The sequence below is a fragment of the Mauremys reevesii genome, linkage group 5 (assembly GCF_016161935.1).
Source record: "Mauremys reevesii isolate NIE-2019 linkage group 5, ASM1616193v1, whole genome shotgun sequence".
Classification (NCBI taxonomy): domain Eukaryota; kingdom Metazoa; phylum Chordata; order Testudines; family Geoemydidae; genus Mauremys; species Mauremys reevesii.
Genome location: NC_052627.1, coordinates 3590712 through 3616487, shown reverse-complemented (window position 1 = coordinate 3616487; position 25776 = coordinate 3590712).

Genomic DNA, 25776 nt, shown 5'->3' with positions numbered 1-25776 from the left:
GCATTGTCATTCCAGTACGGTTTAGTCACAGCTGTGAATGTTAGCCATACTATACCGAGAGTGTGAACTTGGGCTGTTCACTCGTGCCTTGCATCCATTTCCATGATATTTTATTGTTCTGTTAATCAGGCTAAAGAAATATTTTCCACACTTCCTAGAGAATGGAAAACGTTGTGATTATAAAGGAAGCCAGTAGGGAACCCTCCTGAAGCTTAATGATTATAGTGACATTAGCCTTTTTCTGCTGAGAGGAACATCAAAGGTGGTAATGAGAGATAACATATCCTTGTATTAGTCAGCATACACAATAGATTATATCAGAAGATGAAATCTCTAAAGTGTAAAATTAAAATGCTACAACTTGCCTCTTTCTCTGACAAAGACACTCTTAGCATTGCTATGGCACACAAAAGTGCAGCTTCTTCTTGGATAGCAGGAATGTAACAATCTTTATGACAACTGTAAGCGTGGCACACACAGGAGGTAGCCAAACTATTGGTCAATCAGTGCTAAAAGGTTGGGTTGGACACGTGCCATTGTTAGTTGCTCCAAGGCAACACAATGACTGGCTTCTCAAACATTTCAGCGAGTGATGACCCAAGCGTGAGATTGAACAAGTCGTGCTGTTTTTCATGGGGTTCAGCCTGGGGCCTCAGCCCCCTAGCCTCTCTCACACCCATGGTGAGTTGCAATTAGACACATGCTCCTGGAGAAGCCTGTGAGGTGCCAGGCACTCCTCACACTCCCTGCTGACCAATTCACAGAGCAGCATCTCCTGTGACCTTCCAATCACACATAATTCATGCCTCTTGACAGGAGAAAAGTCCTTCTGATTGGCAGGAACCACAAAGGATCAAAGGGGGAGTCTGGGTACAAAGGCAGCCCCCAGATAAAGAGTTGGGCAATGACCTACACGTGGATGTTAGGGATTTGTCACAGTGAAAGAAAAATAGTGAAATGAGAGATTCTTGAATTGACCATGGTATAAAACAGCTCGGAGGACATCTAGGGTGTGGGTCCTGATGAATATGGCCTAGAATAGACTGTAACATATCAATGCTGACCTATAACTTGTATATTGGAAAGATGTATTTGCTTTTTTTCAAAAAAAAAAAATCTCATATAAAATGAAAGGGCCTTGAATTCTCCTTACCATTGTAAAAGCAGGCCCAGATTGAAACCCGTTGCATGTTTGACATTGGGGCTAACAAAGCAGCCATATCAACTATGGGATTTGCTGTCAGCTATGGCCATATTATGGGGTAAATGCAGGTTTTCACACAGTTCAAAGATGGCTGGCTAAATAAAAAGCCAAAGACTTTAATCCCATTCAAGCAGAGAGATGCATTTTCATCCTGGGGAAAGTACATGTCTGACAACCCACAGAGAGATCTGAAGAGTAACACAAGATGTGCGGGTCGATCTCAGGCTGGCTGGCTGGCACTTAAGGCAAGCCAGGGTCAGCCTTGCCTGGGACATTGCAGTTAGCCCCCAGCTGAAGGTGGCATGGCAATTTAAGGATATTTAGTGACCACAGCTGGGAAAGGGCTAGGAAAAGAGTGGAGAGCTTGGCTGAAGGGGGAGAAGACTGCAGAAAATGAACGACTCTCCTACAGGTAGGAGAACCCACACGGAACAGGGTCAGGCTCCTATGGGTGGGACCCCCGAGGTAGGGCTTAAACAGTCAGGTAGGAGGGTCTACACAGAGCAGCATAAACTCCTGTGGGGTAAGCCCTGAGCTCAGGGCTCCCGGGGGGCGGGGCAAGTGGGGCAATTTGCCCCAGGCCCCACAGGGGCCCCACGAGAGTTTTTCAGGGCCCTTGGAGCAGGGTCCTTCACTTGCTCCGGGGGCCCCGGAAAACTCTCACGGGGCCCGGGCCCCCGGAGCTTCCTCCACTCCCGGTCTTTGCTGGCGGGGGGTCCTTCCGCTCCGGGGCAAAGAACCCCCTGCCGCCGAATTATCGCCAAAGCGGGACCCGCCGCCGAAGTGCAGCTGGGTCTTTGGCGGTAATTCGGCCGTGGGGGGGTCCCCGCCGCAGGTCTTCGGGGTACTTCGGTGGCGGGTCCCAGAGTGGAAGGACCCCCTGCCGCCGAATTACCGCCGAAGCGGGGGCCCCCCACCGCCGAAGAACCCAGGCCCCCGGAATCCTCTGGGCGGCCCTGCCTGAGCTAGGGCCTACCAGGAGCAGGGAAAGCCTTAGGCAAGCTTCCAGAGTCCCTGAGGGAAAGGAGGCAGTGAGGGAAAACCTGGTAAGACAAGAAGTGAGTAGGCCCTCTCACTACATTGTGGGTCATTAGATAAACTCCATTTGAAAAGACTGGCCGCACAATTACTCTGTCCTGTTCGAAACCAGTTGAGGGATGACCACATGTGCCTTGGCAGGCCAAAACTTGGTGGACACATGGTTGGGTCGGTGACAAGAGTGATTAATGACTATCATCACTGACCACTTGTTATGCCAAGCAGATTCCATCATCATGTCCTGTAGTGGCATAAGTGACCATAAAAGATGTCTAGAAGACAAGCAAACTGGCAGGTGGCTGAAGAGGTTACAGAGGCAAGTTGCTGTTCTCACTGATCTTGGCCCAGGAGCATGATGGAGACTCCCCCATGGTGAATATGTGGCGGTGCTATGTTACTAGGTATTAGCAGCCATGGCAAGGGAGTTGCACATGAAGTCCTGGTAGCAGTGCACATAGCTTTGTTAAGCTCTACATCGACCAGTCTTGCGTGAGATGAGCGACACCAGACAGGAGCCCAGTACTCTGCTGTTGAATAACAGAGGCCAATGGAGTATTTTCTACGCGTCCAGACACTTGCACCCCACGTTGAGCTGGCCAGTTTTCTGAGCAAGTTGTTCCGAGTGGTAACTTTGGCTGCTGTCTTCCTCAGGTGGTTATGGCATGTCAATGACCAATGTCACACCAAGGTAAACTGGGTTTGGGTCATGCTGCAGGCATTTGCTGTTTAAAAAAATATTTAACTCGTGGCTTGCACTTTCATTATGCAGATGAAATATGCTGTAAACCTTTTTGGAAAAGCTCAGCTGCAGGCACCGTTGACTACAATAGATTAGGCCATGAGAAAAGGCCAGTAAGAACACTTCAGTGGAGCCCAAGAGGGACAGAAGACTTATTAGCTGGACTTATTTTGGACTTTCAGTTACCGCTTTTGTTACCCCAGACGGGGTCTGAACTTTGTCACTTGGCCAGAGGGCTGAGCAATAGAAGACCAAATGAGAAGCAGAGGGCCAGCAGGACGTTCTGGAGATGAGAAGCCCCTGAAGCACTTCATTGTGAGACAAAGGGATGCTACAGCTGGTGAGTTCACTATCTTACAAGGTGAATCTAGACAAAGGCAAAATTTGGCTTTAAATGATGACCTTTCATGGTGTGTTACCTTTACATTTAATAGGAGATTGTTCGCCTTTGGTATAAAAAAACCTCAGGTAGCCTCTGGAGAAAAGTGCTTGCGAGTCCATATGTCTAGGGAGTCAAAGGATGATTTAAAAGGAGTTTGTCTTCAAGATCTGGATCGAAGTCCATGGGAACCCTTCCATGGACATGCATGGATCAAGCCCAAAAGAGTACCAATGACTAGCTATAGTTCGGTATTTGCTGCCCTAGTGGAAAAGGGGATAAGCCTAATGTCTGCATTTCCCTTCTGTGGTCTCATCTCTTACTGAATATGGGCCAAAAATCTTTGTACAGCTTCTGATTAAAGAGGAGCAGAATATAGGTCAATGCCATATGTTTTCTGGCCTGTCCTCTGAGACTAAATGTGTTTCTAAAGGCAAGTTTTTAAAAGGTCTCTGGTTTTGCACATGCGCAAAGCAGTTTTTATGCACACAAGCAAATATTTCCATACACAAATGGATTATTAAACACTTCTAACTGACACTCACACACAACTGTGGGCTCTTTGTGCAGACACATGTGCCATGACAATTGTACATGTGTACAAAATGAGTAACTGACTATATATTTGCATTAGCATTTTCATGCTGGAAGTATTCACAGGGCCATCTTGAGATCTCTCTGGGGCAGTAAGCTGGAAGGTCATCAGTCAGGGATCAGAAATGATATCATGTGACTTAGACAACAAGTCACACAGCACAAATATCAAATCACAAATATTACATAGTCACATAGACTCATAGACTTTAGGGTCAGAAGGGACCATTATGATCATAGAATCATAGAATATCAGGGTTGGAAGGAACCTCAGGAGGTCATCTATTCTGATCCCCTGCTCAAAGCCGGACCAATTCCCAACTAAATCATCGCAGCCAGGGCTTTGTCAAGCCTGACCTTAAAAACCTCTAAGGAAGGAGAGTCCACCACCTCCCTAGGTAACCCATTCTGGTGCTTCACCACCCTCCTAGTGAAAAAGTTTTTCCTAATATCCAACCTAAACCTCTCCCACTGCAACTTGAGACCATTACTCCTTGTTCTGTCATCTGCTACCACTGAGAACAGTCTAGATCCATCCTCTTTGGAACCCCCTTTCAGGTAGTTGAAAGCAGCTATCAAATCCCCCGTCATTCTTCTCTTCTGCAGACTAAACAATCCCAGTTCACAGATTCATAGATTCTAGGACTGGAAGGGAACTCGAGAGGTCATCGAGTCCAGTCTCCTGCCTTCATGTCAGGACCAAATACTGTCTAGACCATCCCTGATAGACATTTATCTAACCTACTCTTAAATATCTCCAGAGATGGAGATTCCACAACCTCCCTAGGCAATTTATTCCGGTGTTTAACCACCCTGACAGTTAGGAACTTTTTCCTAATGTCCAACCCAAACCTCCCTTGCTGCAGTTTAAGCCCATTGCTTCTTGTTCTATCCTTAGAGGCTAAGGTGAACAAGTTTTCCCCTTCCTCCTGATGACACCCTTTTAGATACCTGAAAACTGCTATCATGTCCCCTCTCAGTCTTCTCTTTTCCAAACTAAACAAACCCAATTCTTTCAGCCTTCCTTCATAGGTCATGTTCTCAAGACCTTTAATCATTCCTGTTGCTCTTCTCTGGACCCTCTCCAATTTCTCCACATCTTTCTTGAAATGCAGTGCCCAGAACTGGACACAATACTCCAGCTGAGGCCTAACCAGCGCAGAGTAGAGCGGAAGAATGACTTCTCGTGTCTTGTTCACAACACACCTGTTAATGCATCCCAGAATCACATTTGCTTTTTTTGCAACAGCATCACACTGTTAACTCATATTTAGCTTGTGGTCCACTATACCCCCTAGATCCCTTTCTGCCGTACTCCTTCCTAGACAGTCTCTTCCCATTCTGTATGTGTGAAACAGATTTTTCCTTCCTAAGTGGAGCACTTTGCAGTTCCCTCAGCCTCTCCTCATAAGTCATGTGCTCCAGCCCCCTAATCATTTTTGTTGCCCTCTGCTGGACTCTTTCCAATTTTTCCATATCCTTTTTGTAGTGTGGGGCCCAAAACTGGACACAGTACTCCAGATGAGGCCTCACCAATGTCAAATAGAGGGGAATGATCACGTAGGCTGGCAATGCCCCTACTTATAAAGCCCAAAATGCCGTTAGCCTTCTTGGCAACAAGGGCACACTGTTGACTCATATCCATCTTCTCGTCCACTGTAACCCCTAGGTCCCTTTCTGCAGAACTGCTTCCTAGCCATTCGGTCCCTAGTCTGTAACAGTGCATGGGATTCTTCGGTCCTAAGTGCAGGACTCTGCACTTGTCCTTGTTGAACGTCATCAGGTTTCTTTTGGCCCAGTCCTCTAATTTGTCTAGGTCCCTCTGTATCCTATCCCTACCCTCCAGCGTATCTACCACTCCTCCCAGTTCAGTGTCATCTGCAAACTTGCTGAGGGTGCAGTCCACACCATCCTCCAGATCATTAATGAAGATATTGAACAAAACTGGCCCCAGGACCGACCCTTGGGGCACTCCGCTTGATACCGGCTGCCAACTAGACATGGAGCCATTGATCACTACCCATTGAGCCCGACAATCTAGCCAGCTTTCTATCTACCTTATAGTCCATTCATCCAGCCCATACTTCTTTAACTTTCCGGCAAGAATACTGTGGGAGACCGTATCAAAAGCTTAGCTAAAGTCAAGGAATAACACATCCACTGCTTTCCCCTCATCCACAAACCCAGTTATCTCCTCATAGAAGGCAATTAGGTTAGTCAGGCATGACTTGCCCTTAGTGAATCCATGCTGACTGTTCTTGATCACTTTCCTCTCCTCTAAGTGCTTCAGAATTGATGCCTTGAGGACCTGCTCCATGATTTTTCCAGGGACTGAGGTGAGGCTGACTGGCCTGTAGTTCCCCGTATCCTCCTTCCCTTTTTTAAAGATGGGAACTACTTTAGCCTTTTTCCAGTCATCCGGGACCTCCCCTGATCGCCAGGAGTTTTCAAAGATAATGGCCAATGGCTCTGCAATCACATCCGCCAACTCCTTTAGCACCCTCGGATTCAGTGCATCCGGCCCCATAGACTTGTGCTCGTCCAGTTTTTCTAAATAGTCCTGAACCACTTCTTTCTCCACAGAGGGCTGGTCACCTCCTCCACATACTGTGCTGCTCTATGCAGCAGTCTGGGATCTGACCTTGTTTGTGAAGACAGAGGCAAGAAAAGCATTGAGTACATTAGTTTTTTTCACATCCTCTGTCACTAGGTTACCTCCCTCATTCAGTAAGGGGCCCACACTTTTCTTGACTTTCTTCTTGTTGCTAACATACCTGAAGAAACCCTTCTTGTTACTCTTAACATCTCTTGTTAGCTGCAACTCCAAGTGTGATTTGGCCTTCCTGATTTCACTCCTGCATGCCTGAGCAATATTTTTATACTCCTCCCTGGTCATTTGTCCAATCTTCCACATCTTGTAAGCTTCTTTTTTGTGTTTAAGGTCAGCAAGGATTTCACTATTACGCCAAGCTGGTCTCCTGCCATATTTACTATTCTTTCTACACATCGGGATTTTTTTTTTCCTATAACCTCAATAAGGCTTCTTTAAAATACAGCCAGCTCTCCTGGATTCCTTTCGCCCTCATGTTATTCTCCCAGGGGATCCTGCCCATCAGTACCGTGAGGGAGTCAAAGTCTGCTTTTCTGAAGTCCAGGGTCCTTATTCTGCTGCTTTCCTTTCTTCCTTGTGTCAGGATCCTGAACTCGACCATCTCATGGTCACTGCCTCCCAGGTTCCCATCCCCTTTTGCTTTCCCTATGAATTCTTCCCTGTTTGTGAGCAGCAGGTCTAGAAGAGCTCTGCCCCTAGTTGTTCCTCCAGCACTTGCACCAGGAAATTGTCCCCTATGCTTTCCAAAAGCTTCCTAGATTGTCTGTGCACTGCTGTATTGCTCTCCCAGCAGATATCAAGGTGTTTAAAGTCTCCCATGAGAACCAGATCATCTAGTCTGACCTTCTGCACAATGCAGGCCACAGAATCTCACCCACCCACTCCTGTAACAAACCTCTAACCTATGTCTGAGTTATTGAATTCCTCCAATCATTGTTTAAAAACCTCAAGGTGCAGAGAATCCTCCAGCAAGTGAGCCGTGCCCCACGCTGCAGAGGAAGGTGAAAAACCTCCAGCGCTTCTGCCAATCTGCCCTGGAGTAAAATTCCTTCCTGACCACAAATATGGCGATCAGCTAAACCCTGAGCATGTGGGAAAGACTCACCTGCCAGCACCCAGGAAAGAATTCTCTGTAGTAACTCAGATCCCACCCCATCTAACATCCCATCACAGACCACTGGGCATATTTACCACTAATAATCAAAGATTAGTTAATTGCCAAAATTAGGCTATCCCATCATACTATCCCTTCCATAAACTTATCAAGCTTACACTTGAAGCCAGATATGTCTTTTGCCCCCACTGCTCCCCTTGGAAAGCTGTTCCAGAACTTCACTCCTCTAATGGTTAGAAACCTTCATCTAATGTCAAGCCTAAACTTCCTGATATACAGTTTATATCCATTTGTTCTTGTGTCCACATTGGTACTGAGCTTAAATAATTCCTCTCCCTCCCTGATATTTAGCCCTCTGATATATTTATAAAGAGCGATCATATCTCCCCTCAACCTTCTATTGGTTAGGCTAAACAAGCCTAGCTCTTTGAGTCTCCTTTAATGAGACAGGTTTTCCATTCCTTGGATCATCCTAGTAGCCCTTCTCTGTACCTGTTCCAGTTTGAATTCATCCTTCTTAAACATGGGAGACCAGAACTGCACACAATGTTCCAGATGAGGTCTCACCAGTGCCTTGTATAATGGTACTAACACCTCCTTATCTTTACTGGAAATACCTCCCTGATGCATCCCAAGACCGCATTAGCTTTTTTAATGGCCATATCCCATTGGTGGCTCATAGTCATCCTGTGATCAACCAACACTCCGAGGTCTTTCTCCTCTGTTACTTCCAACTGATGCATCCCAATTTATAACCAAAATTCTTGTTATTAATCTATAAATGCATGACCTTGCACTTTTCACTATTAAATTTCATCCTGTTACTATTACTCCAGTTTAAAAAGGTCATCCAGATCTTCCTGTATCATATTCCAGTCCTTCTCTGTGTTAGCAATACCTCCCAGCTTTGTGTCATCCACAAACTTTATTAGCACATTCCCACTTTTTGTGCCAAGGTCAGTAATAAAAAGATTAAATAAGATTGGTCCCAAAACCGATCCCTGAGGAACTCCACTAGTAACCTCCTTCCAGCCTGACAGTTCACCTTTCAGTACGACCCATTGTAGTCTCCTCTTTAACTAGTTCCTTATCCACCTTTCAATTTTCATATTGATCCCCATCTTTTCCAATTTAACTAATAATTCCCCATGTGGAATCGTATCAAATGCCTTTCCGAAATCGAGGTAAATTAGATCCACTGCATTTCCTTTGTCTAAATAATCTGTTACCTTCTCAAAGAAGGAGATCAGGTTGGTTTGGCATGATCTACCTTTTGTAAAACCATGTTGTATTTTGTCCCAATTACCATTGACCTCAATGTCCTTAACTACTTTCTCCTTTAAAAATTGTTCAAGACCTTGCATACTACAGATGTCAAACTAACAGGCCCAGATCACCTTTTTTTCCTTTCTTAAAAATAGGAACTATGTTAGCAATTCTCCAATCATATGGTACAACCCCTGAGTTTACAGATTCATTATAAATTCTTGCTAATGAGCTTGCAATTTCATGTTCCAGTTCCTTTAATATTCTTGGATGAAGATTATCTGGGCCCCCTGATTTAGTCCCATTAAGCTGTTCAAGTTTGGCTTCTACCTCGGATGTGGTAATATCTATCTCCATATCCTCATTCCCATTTGTTATCCTACCATTATCCCTAAGCTCCTCATTAGCCTAATTAAAGACTGAGGCAAAGTATTTGTTTAGATATTGGGCCATGCCTAGATTATCCTTAACCTCCACTCCATCCTCAGTGTTCAGCGGTCCCACTTCTTCTTTCTTTGTTTCCTTCTTATTTATTTGGCTATACAACCTTTTACTATTGGTTTTAATTCCCTTTGCAAGGTCCAACTCTACATGGCTTTTGGCCATTCTCTCTTTATCCCTACATGTTCTGACCTCAATAATTTAGCTTTCCTTGCTGATCCCTCCCATCTTCCACTCTGTAGTGGGTTGGTTACCCGCTCCTGCCCTGAGGGGTTTAAAAAGCGGCCTGCGAGGGCTTGAAGGCTGCAGCTCTAAAAGCTGGGCTGATTGGGGAAGCGGCCGCAGCTGGGCCACACCCTAATCAGGCCACAGCTGGCCTGTATAAAAAGGCCAGGGAAGCCAGGAGCAAACAGTCTCCCTCTGCCTGTAGAGGGAGAAGGGCCTGACTGCAGGGAGTTAGTCCCAGGGTACCTGAGGGGAGCAGGGCTGGGGAAAGGCAGAGGAGCTGGGGAGCTCCAGCCTGGAAAGCCCCAGGCTGCGGCCTAGCACAAGGCCATCAGATACTGGGGGGTGCAGGGGGCAGCCCAGGGGTAGGCCAAGGCAGCAGGTCCAAACCCCTTTGCCTATGACGAGTGGCTGATACTGCAGTCTGCCCCAGTGAACGGGGGCTAGATGGAGACTGGGCAGTAGCCAAAACTGAGACAAAGTGGGGATAGTGGGTTGGGGGTTCCCCAGGGAGGGGAGACCCAGATTGATGGGGTACTATCAGGGGGCAGCACCCCAGTTAATAGGGCACCGGGGTCCAGGGAGGGACAGGGGGGCCAAGAGGACAGGTGGATCACCAGCCTGCAGAGGGTGCTCTGGATGCTGGAATGAGCTAATTCCCAGGATAACCAGCAGGAGGCGCCGCAGGGGTGAGTCTGGCTTGTCTATACACTCCTTGTAGTCTTTCTGCTTTTTCTTAATCACCTCTCTGAGATGCTTGCTCATCCAGCTTGGTCTACAACTCCTGCCTATGATTTTTTCCCCCTTTCTTGGGATGCAGGCTTCTGATAGTTTCTGCAACTTTGACTTGAAGTAATTCCAGGCCTCCTCCGTCTTTAGATCCACAAGTTCTTCAGTCCAATCTACTTCCCTAACTAATTTCCTTAATTTTTTAAAGTTAGCCCTTTTGAAATCAAAAACCCTAGTCCCAGATCTATTTTGGTTAACCTTCCATCTAGTTTGAACTGCATTAGCTCATGGTCACTCGAACCAAGGTTGTCCCCTACAACCAATGCTTCTATGAGGTTTTCACTACTCACCAAAACCAAATCTAAAGTGGCATCCCCTCTTGTTGATTCTTCAACTACTCGATGAAGGAATCCATCAGCTATCACATTCAGGAAAATCTGAGCCCTATTATTATTACTAGCACTTGTCCTCCAGTCTCTATCTGGAAAGTTAAAGTCTCCCATGATCACACAATTCCCATTAGTGTTTACTTTATTAAAAACATTAAAGAGGTCTCTATCCATATCCAAATCAGATCCCAGTGGTCTGTAGCACACCCCAAGCACTCTCCCAGGGGGGGCTCTAGTAGCTTTCTTTCCCAATGTGATTTTTGCCCAGATAGACTCCATCTTATCCATTCCATCACTTCTTATTTCTTTACAGTTAACCTCACCATTGATATACAATGCTACTCCACCACCTTTGCTGTTATTTCTGTCTTTCCTAAACAGCACGTAGCCTTCAATACCTGTACTCCAGTCATGACTACTATTCCACCATGTTTCTGTTATCCCACTTCCTGCACCAGTACCTCTAGTTCCTCCATTTTGTTACCTAGGCTCCTTGCATTAGTGTTACAAACATCTTAATTTTTGCTGTTTGGCTTCACTGACATTCTTTACCCAATTTGACACAGACACTCTACCACCAGTATCACCTATTAGACTGGTATCGACACTACCCTTCCTCCTTATGTCCATTCTCATACCCAGGGCTGTATCTTTTCTTACTTCATTTTCTTCATTCTCAATGTTAAATTCCGGTGTGGAGATTACCTGGACATCTCCCCCAAATTCCTAGTTTAAAGCTCTCTTAATCAGTTGTGCCAGCCTCCATCCTATAAGTCCATTTCCCTCCCTACTCAGGTGAAGTCCATCCAGACAGAACAGTCCTCTGTCCATGAATGCTTCCCAGTGGCCATACATCCCAAAGCCCTCCTTATAGCACCACTGCCTGAGCCATCTGTTGATCGCCATAATGAGTATTGGAGGGCAATAGTTCATGAGCCACTGCAATGTATTCACACCAAAAGTTTTCACCAACCAGTGAACACATTTGTAAGAATCATTGTCTATTTATAGATAATTCATGAGCAAAACAAGGTTGTCAAGTATCAGAGGGGTAGCCGTGTTAGTCTGGTTCTGTAGAAGCAGCAAAGAATCCTGTGGCACCTTATAGACTAACAGACGTTTTGCAGCATGAGCTTTCGTGGGTGAATACCCACTGCTTGCATCCGAAGAAGTGGGTATTCACCCACGAAAGCTCATGCTGCAAAACGTCTGTTAGTCTATACGGTGCCACGGGATTCTTTGCTGCTTCTACAAAACAAGGTTACATATCCAAGGTATTTATATGGCTGCACTATTATAGTATCTGAGCACCCACAATCCGCCTAGCCTCACATCACCCTGTGAGGTAGGACGTTGCTGTTATCCCCATTGTCACCAAATGACATTAATAGGCAGCAGGTTTCAAACAAACACAAGGAAATATTTCTTCACACAGCACACAATCAACCTGTGGAACTTGTTGCCAATGGATGTTGTGAAGGCCAAGACTATAATAGGGTTCAAAAAAGAACTATGTAAGTTCATGGAGGATAGGTCCATCAATGGCTATTAGCCAGGATGGGCAGGGATGGTGTGCCTAGCCTGTGTTTGCCAGGAGCTGGGAATGGGCAGCAGGGGATGGATCACTTGATAATTCCCTGTTCTGTTCATTCCCTCTGGAGCACCTGGCATTGACCACTGTCGGAAGACAGGATACTGGACTAGATGGACCTTTGGTCTGACCCAGTATGGCCATTCTTATGTTCTTATGTACAGATAGGGAACTAAGACACAGGGGGCCAGATTGTCAAAATTATTTAGATACCTAAATATGCAGCAAGGTACTGAGGCACTCCTGCAAAGCCAACTGGTGCCTAACACCCATTGATTTCTGTGGGTGTCTGTGTCAGGGCAGACTTTTGACCCTGGGTCTCATAAGGCCCAGACCCTAATCATTGAGCCATTGTTCCTCTATCTAGTCACCAAATTAACTATTTGTGGGAGTTGTTCACCAAACTATTCTCTTTAATCAGTTCAAGGCATGTTTCAGTTGTAAAAAGGAAAGAAATAAGTCACACTTTTTTTTTTCCTGCTTCTGTTGTGCTGTTGAAGAATGGAAAGCTTGGCTTCTGTAGCCAAGGAAACCAAATTCAAAGGCCGCCCTGCCCTACCCAAATAAGTACATATAAATGTGTTTAAATGAATGTTGTGTGGCTCAGAAGCCACTCTGTCAGATTATCTGAATGGCTAGTAAATTACCCTTTTATCATCCCACTGGAAGGATCAGCTAGATCCGGGATACAGCTAGCCTCACAATCCTTCAGCTATGCTGGACAGAATTGGAAAAGCAATAAAGTGTTGGGGAAATGGCACACAGGGACACTAATGTTATATTGGAAATGTTTCTCATCCTAATAGTCATACTTTGTTGTTACGTGTCGCACATGACTGGCAAGATAAAGCTCGGTGAAAATACTTATTCTGGGAATAGATCATTCTAGCATGTAGCATTTTTAGATCTCTCTTGAAGTGTTTATAGATTGACTCATATCTTTTGTCTGGGGAAGCCATGACCATCCGGTTGAACCACATCCATAAATTCTCCAGAAGAGCTCTTCTCTCTGATTTGGTTTCAGTTTTTGCTTTTTGACATTTTTCAGAAGAGCAGAAACTAATCCTTTGGTTTTGGTTTTTGGTTTTTTAAGTGCTTGTCTTGTTAATTTACATTTTAACTATCTTGTATTTTTTAGCATGTAGGACCTTTTATCCCAAAAGATAATGTGGATTTTAAATAGGAAGAAATATACATATTCCATTATTATCTGGCCAGGAGACTGGGGTTAACGTCTGACTTTAAAGACACATAAACGGAGGTTTAATGATCATGAATGGTCAAGTTGCCACATTTATGACTCACCTGTAAGGACAGTGTTGTCAGATGCTCCCGGTATGGTGCTCTGCTCTGTTCAATGTTGATATCAATCGGCTGCATGCGTATGCTCCCTCTGTGTGCTGCCCCAGCTCTGCGCAGATAGCTGACACAGCAGACCCCGAGAGAACCCCCAATGACCACAGACTCTAGTAAGGTACGAAGGCACTTCGGCCAGGTTTATTGTCAAACGAAGCACAATGATAGTTCTCTCTAGACTTTACTCTACAGGACATACTACGAATATGTGCCCCCTGGCAATGGACTCAGCTCAGTCAGTGGCAGGACTTTCCACTGCCCCCAGGCTGGACAAAGACACCACCCCAGGGATGCATTCTTATACACAGGTACAAACAAGTTACACATCACTCCTGATGTATTGAGGTGCAACCCCTCTACGTAGCAAGGTACAACCCCTCTACGTAGTAAGGTGCCGCCTCTCACCTTGTACATGTTGGTTCGAACAAAACAACTCTATCCATCATATTACCCTTTTTGCCCTGTCATTGGGATGGGTCAGCCTGTTCCTTGTTATTTGTGTGGAATGTACAAGTATGCGAATGTTCTGATATCTGGTGTCCAGTACCTTTTAGGTATGTCTCTTTCTGCAGCATCCGCCCTTCCTTGCCAGCTTCTGTGAGCAGGGCCTGCCTCTGGCTCACAGCTTAACTTTGCTTTATGTTAGCAAAGTCTTGACCATTACTTTAGTTCAGGCCTTAGGCCTCATACTGGGCCTCTGATAAGGGTGTATGTTTCAGGGCCTCATCTTACTACCAGGGTGACCAGATGTCCCGGTTTTATAGGGACAGTCCCGATATTTGGGTTTTTTTTTTATTTGGGCCCCTATTACCCCCCACCCCTTGTCCCGATTTTTCACACTTGCTGTCTGGTCACCCTACTTACTACAGACAGCACTGTAACAGAACTGTGCTCCCTGGTACTGTGCTGGGGTCTTGGTGCTGTAATGACTCAACAGGGAGAATTCCACCTAGTGACTAGGTCTCATGGCCACATGGGTTTCTCATGGAAGCCTTGTGGGAAGTTCTTGGCCCTCAGCAATCACAGGTTCAAGTCTTTACTCTGTTACAGGCTTCCTGTGTGACCTCAGGCAAGTCATTTGGCTTTAGATCCACAAGGGGGCTTCATCTCACCACGGTAGTACCTAACTTTAGGCATCCTGCCACCTACTGGAGTCTGCAGACTTGAGTTAGGCACCCAGACTCCCTATATGATGCAGGGGGAGAGTTAGCTACCTAAAAATGGGCCTCGCCAAAACCAGTAAACTGAGTGGGGAACTGTCTAAGCTAGCCATAGGAAATGATGAGTAGAGAGGTGTGCCTAAGCACTCAAAAGGAGTGTTAGGTGCCGAAGTCTGGACTGGGGGGAGGCATCTCCCTTTGGTTAGGATTCACAGCCATGAGCCTTCTCCTGGATTTTGGCACCTAAACATTGTCTCACAAAAAAGGAGTAGGCACTACTGTCACCCTCTTCATAGAATCATAGAATTCAAGATCAGAAGGGACCATTATGATCATCTAGTCTGACCTCCTGCAAGATGCAGGCCACATAAGCCGATCCACCCACTCCTTAGCAAGCGACCCCTGCCCCATGCTTCGGAGGAAGGCGAAAAACCTCCAGGGCCATTGCCAATCTTCCCTGGAGGAAAATTCCTTCCCGACCCCAAATATGGTGGTCAGCTGAACCCCGAGCATGCGGGCAAGACTCTCCAGCCATACCCTCTGGAAAAGGTTATATCATATCATTGACCCATTGTACTATTTACCAGTGTGGCACTTAATTGACCTATTGACTAAGCCCGTTATCCTATCATACCATCTCCTCCATAAACTTATCTAGCTTAATCTTAAAGTCATGGAGGTCCTTCGCCCCCACTGTTTCCCTCGGTAGGCTGTTCCAGTATTGCACTCCCCTGATGGTTAGAAACCTTCGTCTAATTTCAAGTCTGAATTTCCTGACTGACAATTTATATCCGTTTGTCCTCGTGTCCACATTAGCACTGAGCTGAAATAATTCCTCTCCTTCCCTGGTATTTATCCCTCAGATATATTTAAAGAGTGCATAACGTGTAGTCCACTGCTTCGTGCACTTACCTGGGATATGTGGGAGACGTGGGTTCAAATCATCCCCCTGCTTGATGTGGAGCAGCAATCTGAACCCAGCTCTCCCACCTCTCAGGTGAGTGCCCTAGACAGTGGGGCTAAGGCTATTCTGGGCTGGGTCTCTCTGGCTCTCCCATTGACGCTGTTCTGTCTTGTATAAATAATTAAATAGGAGTAATGTAGGTATTCTGCTGATTACTACTCAAAGCATTAAGCATTTGTCGCCAGCACCTCTGCTTTATCCTGAGCACAATGAGAGGGAAGCAACGATGTCTAACATCAAATAGAAAATTCTACTTCTGCTGTGACAATTTCATCTCTGGCTTAATTTTACCTTGTCTGTTATCAGCAGAAGCATGCTCATGGCAAACAGCTTGAAAAGAGATGATGCTGGAGCTTCTGATTTAAAGAGCTACAAATAGGAAGCCATTTGCAATACACAACAACAATTTTTTGTTGGTCTGCTTTTAACCTGTGCTTCTATTTTGCTCTCATGTAAATTGACATGTCCTTTAAATCAACTGGAGCTGCACCCATGAAATGGCACCCATTTTTGGCAGATATTCACATGAGACCTGGAGGAAAACTGGATGAAAATCAGTTAAACTTTTACAGAAATTATTTTTTTAAAAATTGTTAGAATTTTGCAATATCAAAATGTTGATTTTTTTCAATCATTGGAAAAAATGCAACCAGATGTAGAGCTTGGGTTTAAAACAAAATAAAACCAAAAAAAACCCCCAAAAATAAATTTTCAACAAAAAAAGTCAACATTCTGTACACTTGAAGCAGTTTTAATTCTTATACTTTAAGGACATACTTTGACTCCTGAGCCTTCTCTCATGCACACCCTGATAAAAAAGGGATAACTCCACCAAAGTCCATGCAGATAGAGTGGTACAGAACAGATGTCAGTGAGACAAGGATCAGCCCAATTACTTATTTAAACTTTTCTTCCTTGATCATCTTTATGTCAGCAGTACTCAGAGAAACAGCTTCTCTCTATAGAGACTCCTACACTCTGAGCTCAGAATATGAAACACCAAGACCATCATTTCCCTCAAGTGTTGGAGTTTTTTTCTTTCCCCTCTTTGTTTTCAGATTTATCCAACTTCATTCAGAAACTTCTTTGACAAACCTACTGAGGAGCCCTATTGCGAGGCACCTCCAATAATCACCTTTCAGACAGCACAGCTATAATCCAAAGAGGGAAAACAGCAACGTAGTTGTTTTTTCAGGTCAGTTTTATTGACCCAGATACTTTATGATTGCCGTTAAGCCTGATTGAATCAGTGCATGGTGCTGCAAGATGAACTAAAGTGACGTGTTCTTTCAACTGAGCACAACTTCCAGAGGCCTCGAGACCAATTAAAATAAAGCCTTTCTGCTCACTTCTTAGCAAATACCCAGAGAAGGCCAAAGTGCAATACTTCATAGAAGTGACAGCATTGAAGAAACCTCACTCATGTGCACAGTGTTTTAAAGACTTGGGAAGTCATTAGGCATGTTCATGGGCTTGCAAATTCTCCATTGAAAATGGTTTTCAACACACTGCAAATGTGAAAAATTTGTTCTTATGGATGATGTCTACGAAAACCACTCTGCAGAATATAAACTCAATCAAAAAATGTTCTCCCAAGAAGTAATCAGCTGATGATTTCTTTTGTCTATTCTTAATTGCAAAGCCATAAAACCAGTCACATAGTGGATTTAGTCATCTGATTAATTAAACATGACTATTTAGGTGCATTGTTTGCAAAAGACTGTTACTGATTTAGTTTTGTAGCTTAGTAGGCAATATGCCCCAAAGGGCCTTTAATATCATGAGACAAACTTAATTTGAAAAAGTCATGTCTATTGCCCACACAACTTTTGAAATCATCAATATGTTCTCAGAATGGGAGTCTGAACAATAAACCAACATGTACAATTGCAAGAGAAGTGCCTAACCTGCTTGGTTTTTCATTTGTCATCTCTGAGAGCAAATGAAAGTAGGAAAACATTAAGCAAAAAAATTGCACAGTTACTGGAGAAAAGATGTGACAATACTGAAAATACAAGAAAATGACAGCCTGGGTCTCAGGCCTTTTTTTTCCCCTGGATAGATTTTTATACTGGGAGATTCCTAATAAACTGCTACATTGGACTTCTGAGTGCAGAAAGATGCCATGAAGGAGTATGCTGTATTGGTCTCTGGTATCTCTGCATTATTTAGGAAAAGGCACCATTGTAGGAAGCAAATTTTCAAAAATAGATATCTAAGTTACATCTACAATATATTCACACATCCAAACAGGTGGATGTGCATGGGGAAACTCCATGTGTCAAACAAGTAAGCATGGAATAGAAACATGGTGGAGCTCTGGAATATGCTCTCAGAGCACTGTAGTGGAATCTCCATGATCACAGTTTCCATACAGTCATGGTTTTTTGTTTAGAACCGTGATCCAGCAATGCTTGTGCAGGAGAGAATGCAAATGCACATGAAACAATGGGAACTCTTTGTAACATTTCACTTTATGCAATCATTTATTCTAATTGGACAATTATTGGTTTGTATGGAGCAGCAGCATAATTAATATACAGGGTTATATGGAATGAGTTGACCGCTTTAATCCAATTCCCGTTACCAAGCAGGAAAAAAAATCACCACTACACTAGGCACCCTTGTGGGCAACCCGCCCATGTGTGTTGTTGGTCCCTCTCTTTGCCTGTTGTCCCCCTCTTTGTTGTTGTTGTTGTGTTTGGCAGAAAGATGTATTGAGTTTACTGAAATATTCAAAGAGCAATTTTAAGGGCTATATGAATGCTGTCAGGCAGCATTTGTGTCTCTCTCCCTTCTTAATGAGTGCAGCAAAGGAATACGCTTCCGTTTGAAAGTGCCTTGTTTGAAATCTGTGGAAACCAAGGCATGCTGCCCAGCAGGTTTCTACCTCTTCAAAGCCAGTTAGCAGGGTGGCTAGCAGAAGAGCATCAAGGTTCCCAATCTACAACTTCTACTGTGAACTTTAATTCTGTTTTTTTAAAGAAACCTTGCACTCAAGATATATTTAAAAGAAAACTTTCTATTCACTTCAGGTTCAGGGTCTGATATGTGTGCAAACAGAAAATGCTTAGTATTGGTGTAGTGACAAAAATCTCAATTGCAGCTGTTTCATGCTTCATTTGATTGAAAGAGACCCTTCTTCGGTGATCAGTGTCACTGTCACTATTGCTCATGTAACACCTACAGACCCTGGTCATCGGTAGGCAGGCTCATACCTGGGATCGCTGGAGCTTAGGGCATAAACCTCTATCACATGAGCCTCTACCACATGAGCTAAAAGCCATATGCCTGTTAACTAAAGCTGTAGAGCAGATTCATTAATCTGTCTCTCTAAGAGGTCTCGATGGGACAGAACACCACACCCTGGAGGGGTGTGTGTTACACTATGTCCGACTAGGAACCCTGGGCTTGATGTCAGGTCCAGATAGTCTGCAACACAAATTCCCTCAGATAACATCCTTATTTCTCAGGTGCCATAAAATCTGCCCGTGTTGCTAACAGCTAAAATTTTCCACAGTGCCTGTGTGACTTAGGGCTAGATCTACAAAGGTGACCTAGGCTCTACAATGCAGTGCCTAACCTTAGGCACCCTGAAATCCACAGCCCGTGGGGAGAGTTAACTGCCCAAGAATGGGATTCACAGAAACCAGCCTGCTGAGAAAGCACAGAAACCAACCAGGCTAGCTGCCTAAGCTAGCCAATAGGAAATGCTGAAGAGAGGAGTGTGACCTAAGACCAGCCCCTTAAAGGTAACTAAGTCTGGGCCAGAGGGAGGCGCTTCTCCCCCCCCCCCACGCCCGCCCACACACAGTATTCCCAGCTGTGAACCCTTTGCTGGAGTTGGAATCTGAGCCAGTTCCATCCTTCCTTAAAAAAAGCAAAGCAGGAGGAGCCCCCCGCCTCCCCACTACACACACACACACACAAACACTTATACTCTGCATCTCAGCAGTTAGTGAACACACCCAGGATGTGGGGGACCCGGATTCAGACTCCCACTCTGCCTGATTACAAGCAGGGATTTCCATCCATGTTATATGGAAATGCCATATCCGCTCGGCTATTAGGTGTTCTGGGATGCTGTGCTCTCAATCTCTCCTGTTGAAGCTGTTCCCCTTTAGAGATACTTAAACATTCATTGGAGCAGGGATGTGAACCTCACTCCCGAACATCCGAGGGGAGTGTCCTAACCACTGGGCTTGAATAGTCAGCCAAGCAATGCAGAAATCTCCTTGAGAATCTGGGCCTGAGTGCCTGTGTCACTGAAATCTTTATAGCAAAAGTGTAAATGCACCTCAGAATCAGACTTTCCATAACTGGGTGGCTTTCTGGAGGCTCAGCTATGCTGATTGTGATTAGTTTATTTATTTTATTTAGCACCTTAGAGCCCCATTCAGAACCACCCCAGGTCTCCATTCTGCTGGTGCTGTACACTGTACAAACAAAAAAGTGGGTGGCCCGTGAGAGAGCTGGCAATAGGTATGACGAGAGATATATATATACGATGGGGGGAGCCCAAGGAAACATTGAGACAATACTAGTCAGTATGATAGGCGGTGGTCTCGGTACACCAGCAGCTTAACTGTTGGCAAGTTTTCTGTAGTTACCATGTCAGAGGAGGTTTTAAGGAGGGATTAGAAGGAAGATAATGAGCTGGCTATGATGGATGGTGTCGATGGTGGTGTCGCCTACGTGTTATCTGTTCACCACAACTCTGATCTTGCCCCAGGGCCACCATCATACCATGTGGGGTATTGCCTTTTGATGGGCATCCACCCAACCCTCTGCTAAGGTCACCAATCAGTCATATCTCTCCCCAGTGGGACAGGGTGCCAGGGAAGATATTGACCCTGCCGGTGTCCATTCTCAGGTGGGGGTTTTCAAATGTCGTTACTGAGAGTTTAGCAGTAATGCCCCTACTGTTTAGTGTGCATGCCCCTCCTAACAAGAGGAGTTGATAGGGGAGTCCAGGCCCTCCTACTCCAATGGGCTCCAGCCCACAGCCCTGTAAGAGGTACCAATGTCCAGAACCCAGGAATGCCTCCCTGGCCCACTTCCTACCACCCTCTCTTTTGCCAAAGTCTTACAGTTTTTCTCACAATAGGAAAGGAAAAAATAATAATTGAATGGTCAGCGTCTCTGGGCTCAGGGGATAGGCTCTTTATCTCTGGGAGGAGATCTCTTCAGCACCTTTCTCCAGGAGCTCTCAGGGCAGGTCTTTCTCCCGGCCCTGTCAAGACCCTCCTGGGCTGTCTGGCTCCCTTTAAAGCAATGCCTCCAGCTGGAGCACATTCTACACCTGTGGCTAGGTGTGGTCACTTGAGCCCAGAGTTGCTTCTTAACCCTTTCAGTTCCAGTGCAGGGTTTGTACACCCCGCCACAGTGGCTTTGTAGCTGTTGACAGGGAGTTCCTTCCACATCAATCTGACTGTATCTATCTGTTCTCTTGCGCCTTATACTTAGATTGTAAGCTCCTTGAGGTAGAGACCCTCTTCTCATAGTGTCTAGCATAATGGGGTCCTGGCCCTTAACTAGGGCTGTTAGGCACTATGGCAATACAAATAATTCATAAGCAATAATAATATCCTGCTACATATTTTCCTTTGGAATTTCTAACCCTCTCTAGTCACATCATTAAGAATCATCAGGCTTTTTTCTGCTTAAAAAACATTAAAGCATGGAGTTAGCTATTTCTAGGGCTCTCCCTTAGACTATACAACACCTACTAAGAACACAAGTGAGCACCAAGACGAAGCATCCTGCTAAAAATGTATGAGCTACACTAAAGAAAACAGCAGAACAACCACTATCCAAGTCAATTTAGATGAGAGAGAATATCACCTGCAGTAATATGTTAAGACAAGGCTATGCCATATGATATAAATATCAATGTTATAGTCTGATTTTCTTTTTGCTTTCATGATAGGTTCCAAGGCTGGAACAGCCGATTTCATTTTTCAAAATCAGTGATGGCAATAAAATGGCATCCAAAAGGTCCAATCCATCCTTGCTTATTAGCACGTTTTCAGAGGGTACATTAGATATGCAGTACCTACTGGGAATATTGTAGCAGAACACACACAAGACCATTCAACTTGAGTATCAAATACACTTTTCTGATCTGCAATTTTGCTTCCCTTCCTACTCATGCATTATTAACTGGAAAGAAGAGACAACAGAAAGGCATTTTAATGTCCTCGGATTAATTAATGGGCATCCTTCAGTAAACATTTTGATAATCTGCATACCTAGGAGGCACAGTTAGCAAGAGCAGTTGCTCTTATGCTCAATGGACTATGCCGGCCTGCCCCTCGGTCTTTATTTCAGAGAACAATAAGGCCTCAAGGTAAAACAATTATGAAGTGAGCTGCTATTGAGCCGGAGATGGTTTTATCTAACGGATGGATTGCAGAGTACAGCTGTGTTGGAAAGCACTGTGTGAGTGCCTGCTTTTGTTCTCATGCTGAAGGCTGTTTGACTTAAAGTCTATTCCAGTGCTCGAACAGTCTGCTTTTGGGCCTGGTCTACACTGGGGGGAAGGGGGGCTCGACCCAAGATACCCAACTTCAGCTACGAGAATAGCATAGCTGAAGTAGACATATCTTAGGTCGACTAACTTCGCATCCTCACGGCATGGGGTCGACTGCCGCCACTCCTCTGTCGACTCCGCTTCCGCCTCTCCCCTCAGTGGAGTACAGGGGTAGACGGCAGAGTGATCAGGGATCGATTTATCGCATCTAGTGTAGACGTGATAAATTGATCCCCGATAGATCGATCACTACCCACTAATCCGGCGGGTAGTGTAGACATACCCTTGGTTTAAATCAGAGGCCATGCCATGTGGCCCAGAGCATGGGAGTAAGTTTAAACTCTACTCTTCTTAGTGAACCTTTTCAATGCTGCCCCTCAGGGGTTCAGAGCCCACATTCCCATAGCTTCCAGTGTTCTGGTCTGATTTGAAGCAAAGGCAAGTTCTATCTCAAAGAGCTCAGTTCCACATAGGTTCTGCTCCACTTAAGTTTTCCCTCCAACTCTTGAGCACCTTTCCCGTGTGTGTGTTCTCATGTGAGTAACAGATTTCAGAGCTCTGGTATGCCTGCCAAAAGTAAGGATGTTTGGGTCAAAGCCCACGGTGCTAAGGAAGCTGCACGTCGTGCAGAGGAGAAAGTTAACTGCTGGTAAATTACCAGCAGTGCAGTGTGGTTCATTAATTTCTGTTCGTTACATGCCTGCCTTTATTTCTAGCTTTGGAACACTGCTAATAAAAGGTAACTTGGCTAATGCTAAGGTAATAGCTAATTACAGTTCACAAGTATTTAACAGAAAGAAATTCTGAAGCAGAATTATTGCAATTATGTTACTATAGGACTTACTTTGGTAAAACACACTGTAGGTAAGGTTGCAAAAATAGTTTCCATTACGGAGCTCAGTTTTCATTCGCCTATAACTTCTTTAAACATTTATCTTTGGGCTAAAATTCCATATACTTGGCTTCTCATGAAAGCTGATTTCTTCCTCTTTTTTAGTGTTGAGCAAAACCTGTTCAGCCATTGCTGAGTCGTGGAGGGCATAGGTTTTTTCCCCCTGTTTTAAAAAAATAAAATTAAAAAAAAAAAAGCTGCACCTTTCCAAGATAAAAACAACAAGGAGTCCGGTGGCACCTTAAAGACTAACAGATTTATTTGGGCATAAGCTTTTGTGGGTAAAAAACCTCACGCCCAAATAAATCTGTTAGTCTTTAAGGTGCCACCGGACTCCTTGTTTTTGTGGATACAGACTAACACGACTACCCCCTGATACTTTCCAAGATAGTTCACACAGCATTTGCATTTTGTCCTGTTCATTGTTTTCAGTGATAAGTATGTTTGCTAAGTTTAACAAAATTTGCCTTTCAAATATCCATAACCCCAACTTTACAATGTTCCGCAATATAGGTGAAGTAGAAAAGTCCATTATGCTTTAAACTGTGATGTTTATCATGAATGCTCTACATATGCTGTCACTGTGCCTCAGTGGGTCACAACTGAGAATACTAGATTCAGGACAAACTGCTGAGAACTAGGACAGACTCACCCCCAACCTAATGGGTATTCTTCTATAAGATATATACCAAACCAAGAACAAAAGTAAACTTCTGCCTCACCACACTGGCTAGCAAGAAGTCAGAAATGCGGTCTCCTTAGGCATTCCAGCCCTTGTTTCACCACCCAGACACTAGACTTAGTGATGAGTGATTATTTAAATCCCAAGAGATCAGCTACACAGCCAGGTCAATATATGACTCAGATTTTACCCAATAATCACGCTGTTACCAATCCTTTAGCATCTAATATCTAAAGGTTTATTTATAAGAGAAAAGAAAGAAGAGAAAGTTAAAACTGTCAAAGGAATCATATACATACAATCATTGCAGAGTTCTTCAATCAGGTTTGTAGCAGTGATGTTACAGACTGCTGGCTTGTAAAGTCTCTGGTAACTTCCAAAAGTTTGGAAGGTCCTCAGTCCGTAGTCAATATGCCCCTTTTAGTGTAAGTCATTGTCCAGAGATCAGAGCAGGAAAGAGGCAAAATAGAGATATGTTCAGGGTCTTTTATACCTTTTCCCGTGAGGAGGGAATGCTCTCAGTCTCAGTTTGTGGAAAATTACAGACACAAGATAGAGTCCAGGGTCAGGTGGGCAAGTCACATGACTCATGGGAGTAGCCATTACCCATATTTTGGCTAATGTGTCTACAGGAAGGCTCATCGGCCAGGGACAAGCTTCTTCTATGGTTTATGATAAGAGTTAAATGTTCCTTAATGGGCCATCAACTTGAATAGTTCATTAACAATGTGCTGGCCAGATCAGATGTAAATTACCCTCTGGGTGCTACCAGAGGATAGGCACATTTGAAAAACTGTAGAACTTCAGAGTTATGAACACCCTGCTTGTTCAAATTAACCATTAACTATGTGGTGGTCTATTTTTTTTAATTCATGGTGGCTGAATGCACACAATATGGTTGCAGTTAGCGTGATCAAAATTGGGGTGCACAAACCCCTCAAATCCCAGGCAATACCTGTATACCCAGTTAGGCAACTCAGGAACCTGTTTTTCAAATGTGTGGAACACCCACTCATCCATATTGAACTCAGCACTTTTGAAAATCAAACCTCTTATTTAGATGTCTAAATATGAATTTAAGAGGCTAACGTCAGGCACCCTCATCTTTGAAAAACTTGCCTTGCTGTGGAATGGAAGTTGAGTCTCCTTTGAGGTGACTGAAATGCTAGTAAAAGTGTTTGGACCTGTGGGGCAAAGAGGATAGAAATGAAAACAAAATAGGCATTAATGTCCTGCTCAATTATTAACTCTCTTCCTCTGTTGGCGAACTCAGCGGGCCAGCTCCTTCAGTCTCGCAGTTCCCTTCATCTCGCCAACCACATGCCATATCTTCCATCTTTTTACCCTCCTCTTGTTATTGGTTCAATGCCCTCCTGACTATTCCAGCCAGCCTGTCCCTGAGGAGATTGGTCCCCCTTCTATGGAGAAGGCCATCCAAACTATACAGCCCACTATCCCCATAGAAGGTGGATCAATGTTCCACAAAACCAAAACCTTCAAACCTACACGACTTACCTTGCAGCCGTTCACGTCCAGAATCTTCTGCCTTCTTTCTTCATTTGCTCCTGTGACAGGAAGGATCTCAGAGAAGATTGTTTGGACATTATTCTTCTTCAGCACACTTCCGAGTTCTCTGAAGACATCTCCTACCTATGAGTTATCCCACAATGCAGTGTCATTAGTGCCAATATGAACCATCACTAATGAATTCTTGCCCCATTAACTTCAACAGCTTATTCAATCTTAGAGTAAAGTCTTGTGTCTTGGCTCCAGGAAGACAGCCCTCCATCCTGTTGTCCACTGTCCCTTGCAGAATGGTCTTTCAATTCTTCTGAGTATTGAACCTCCAACAAGGATCGTCTGAATTCCT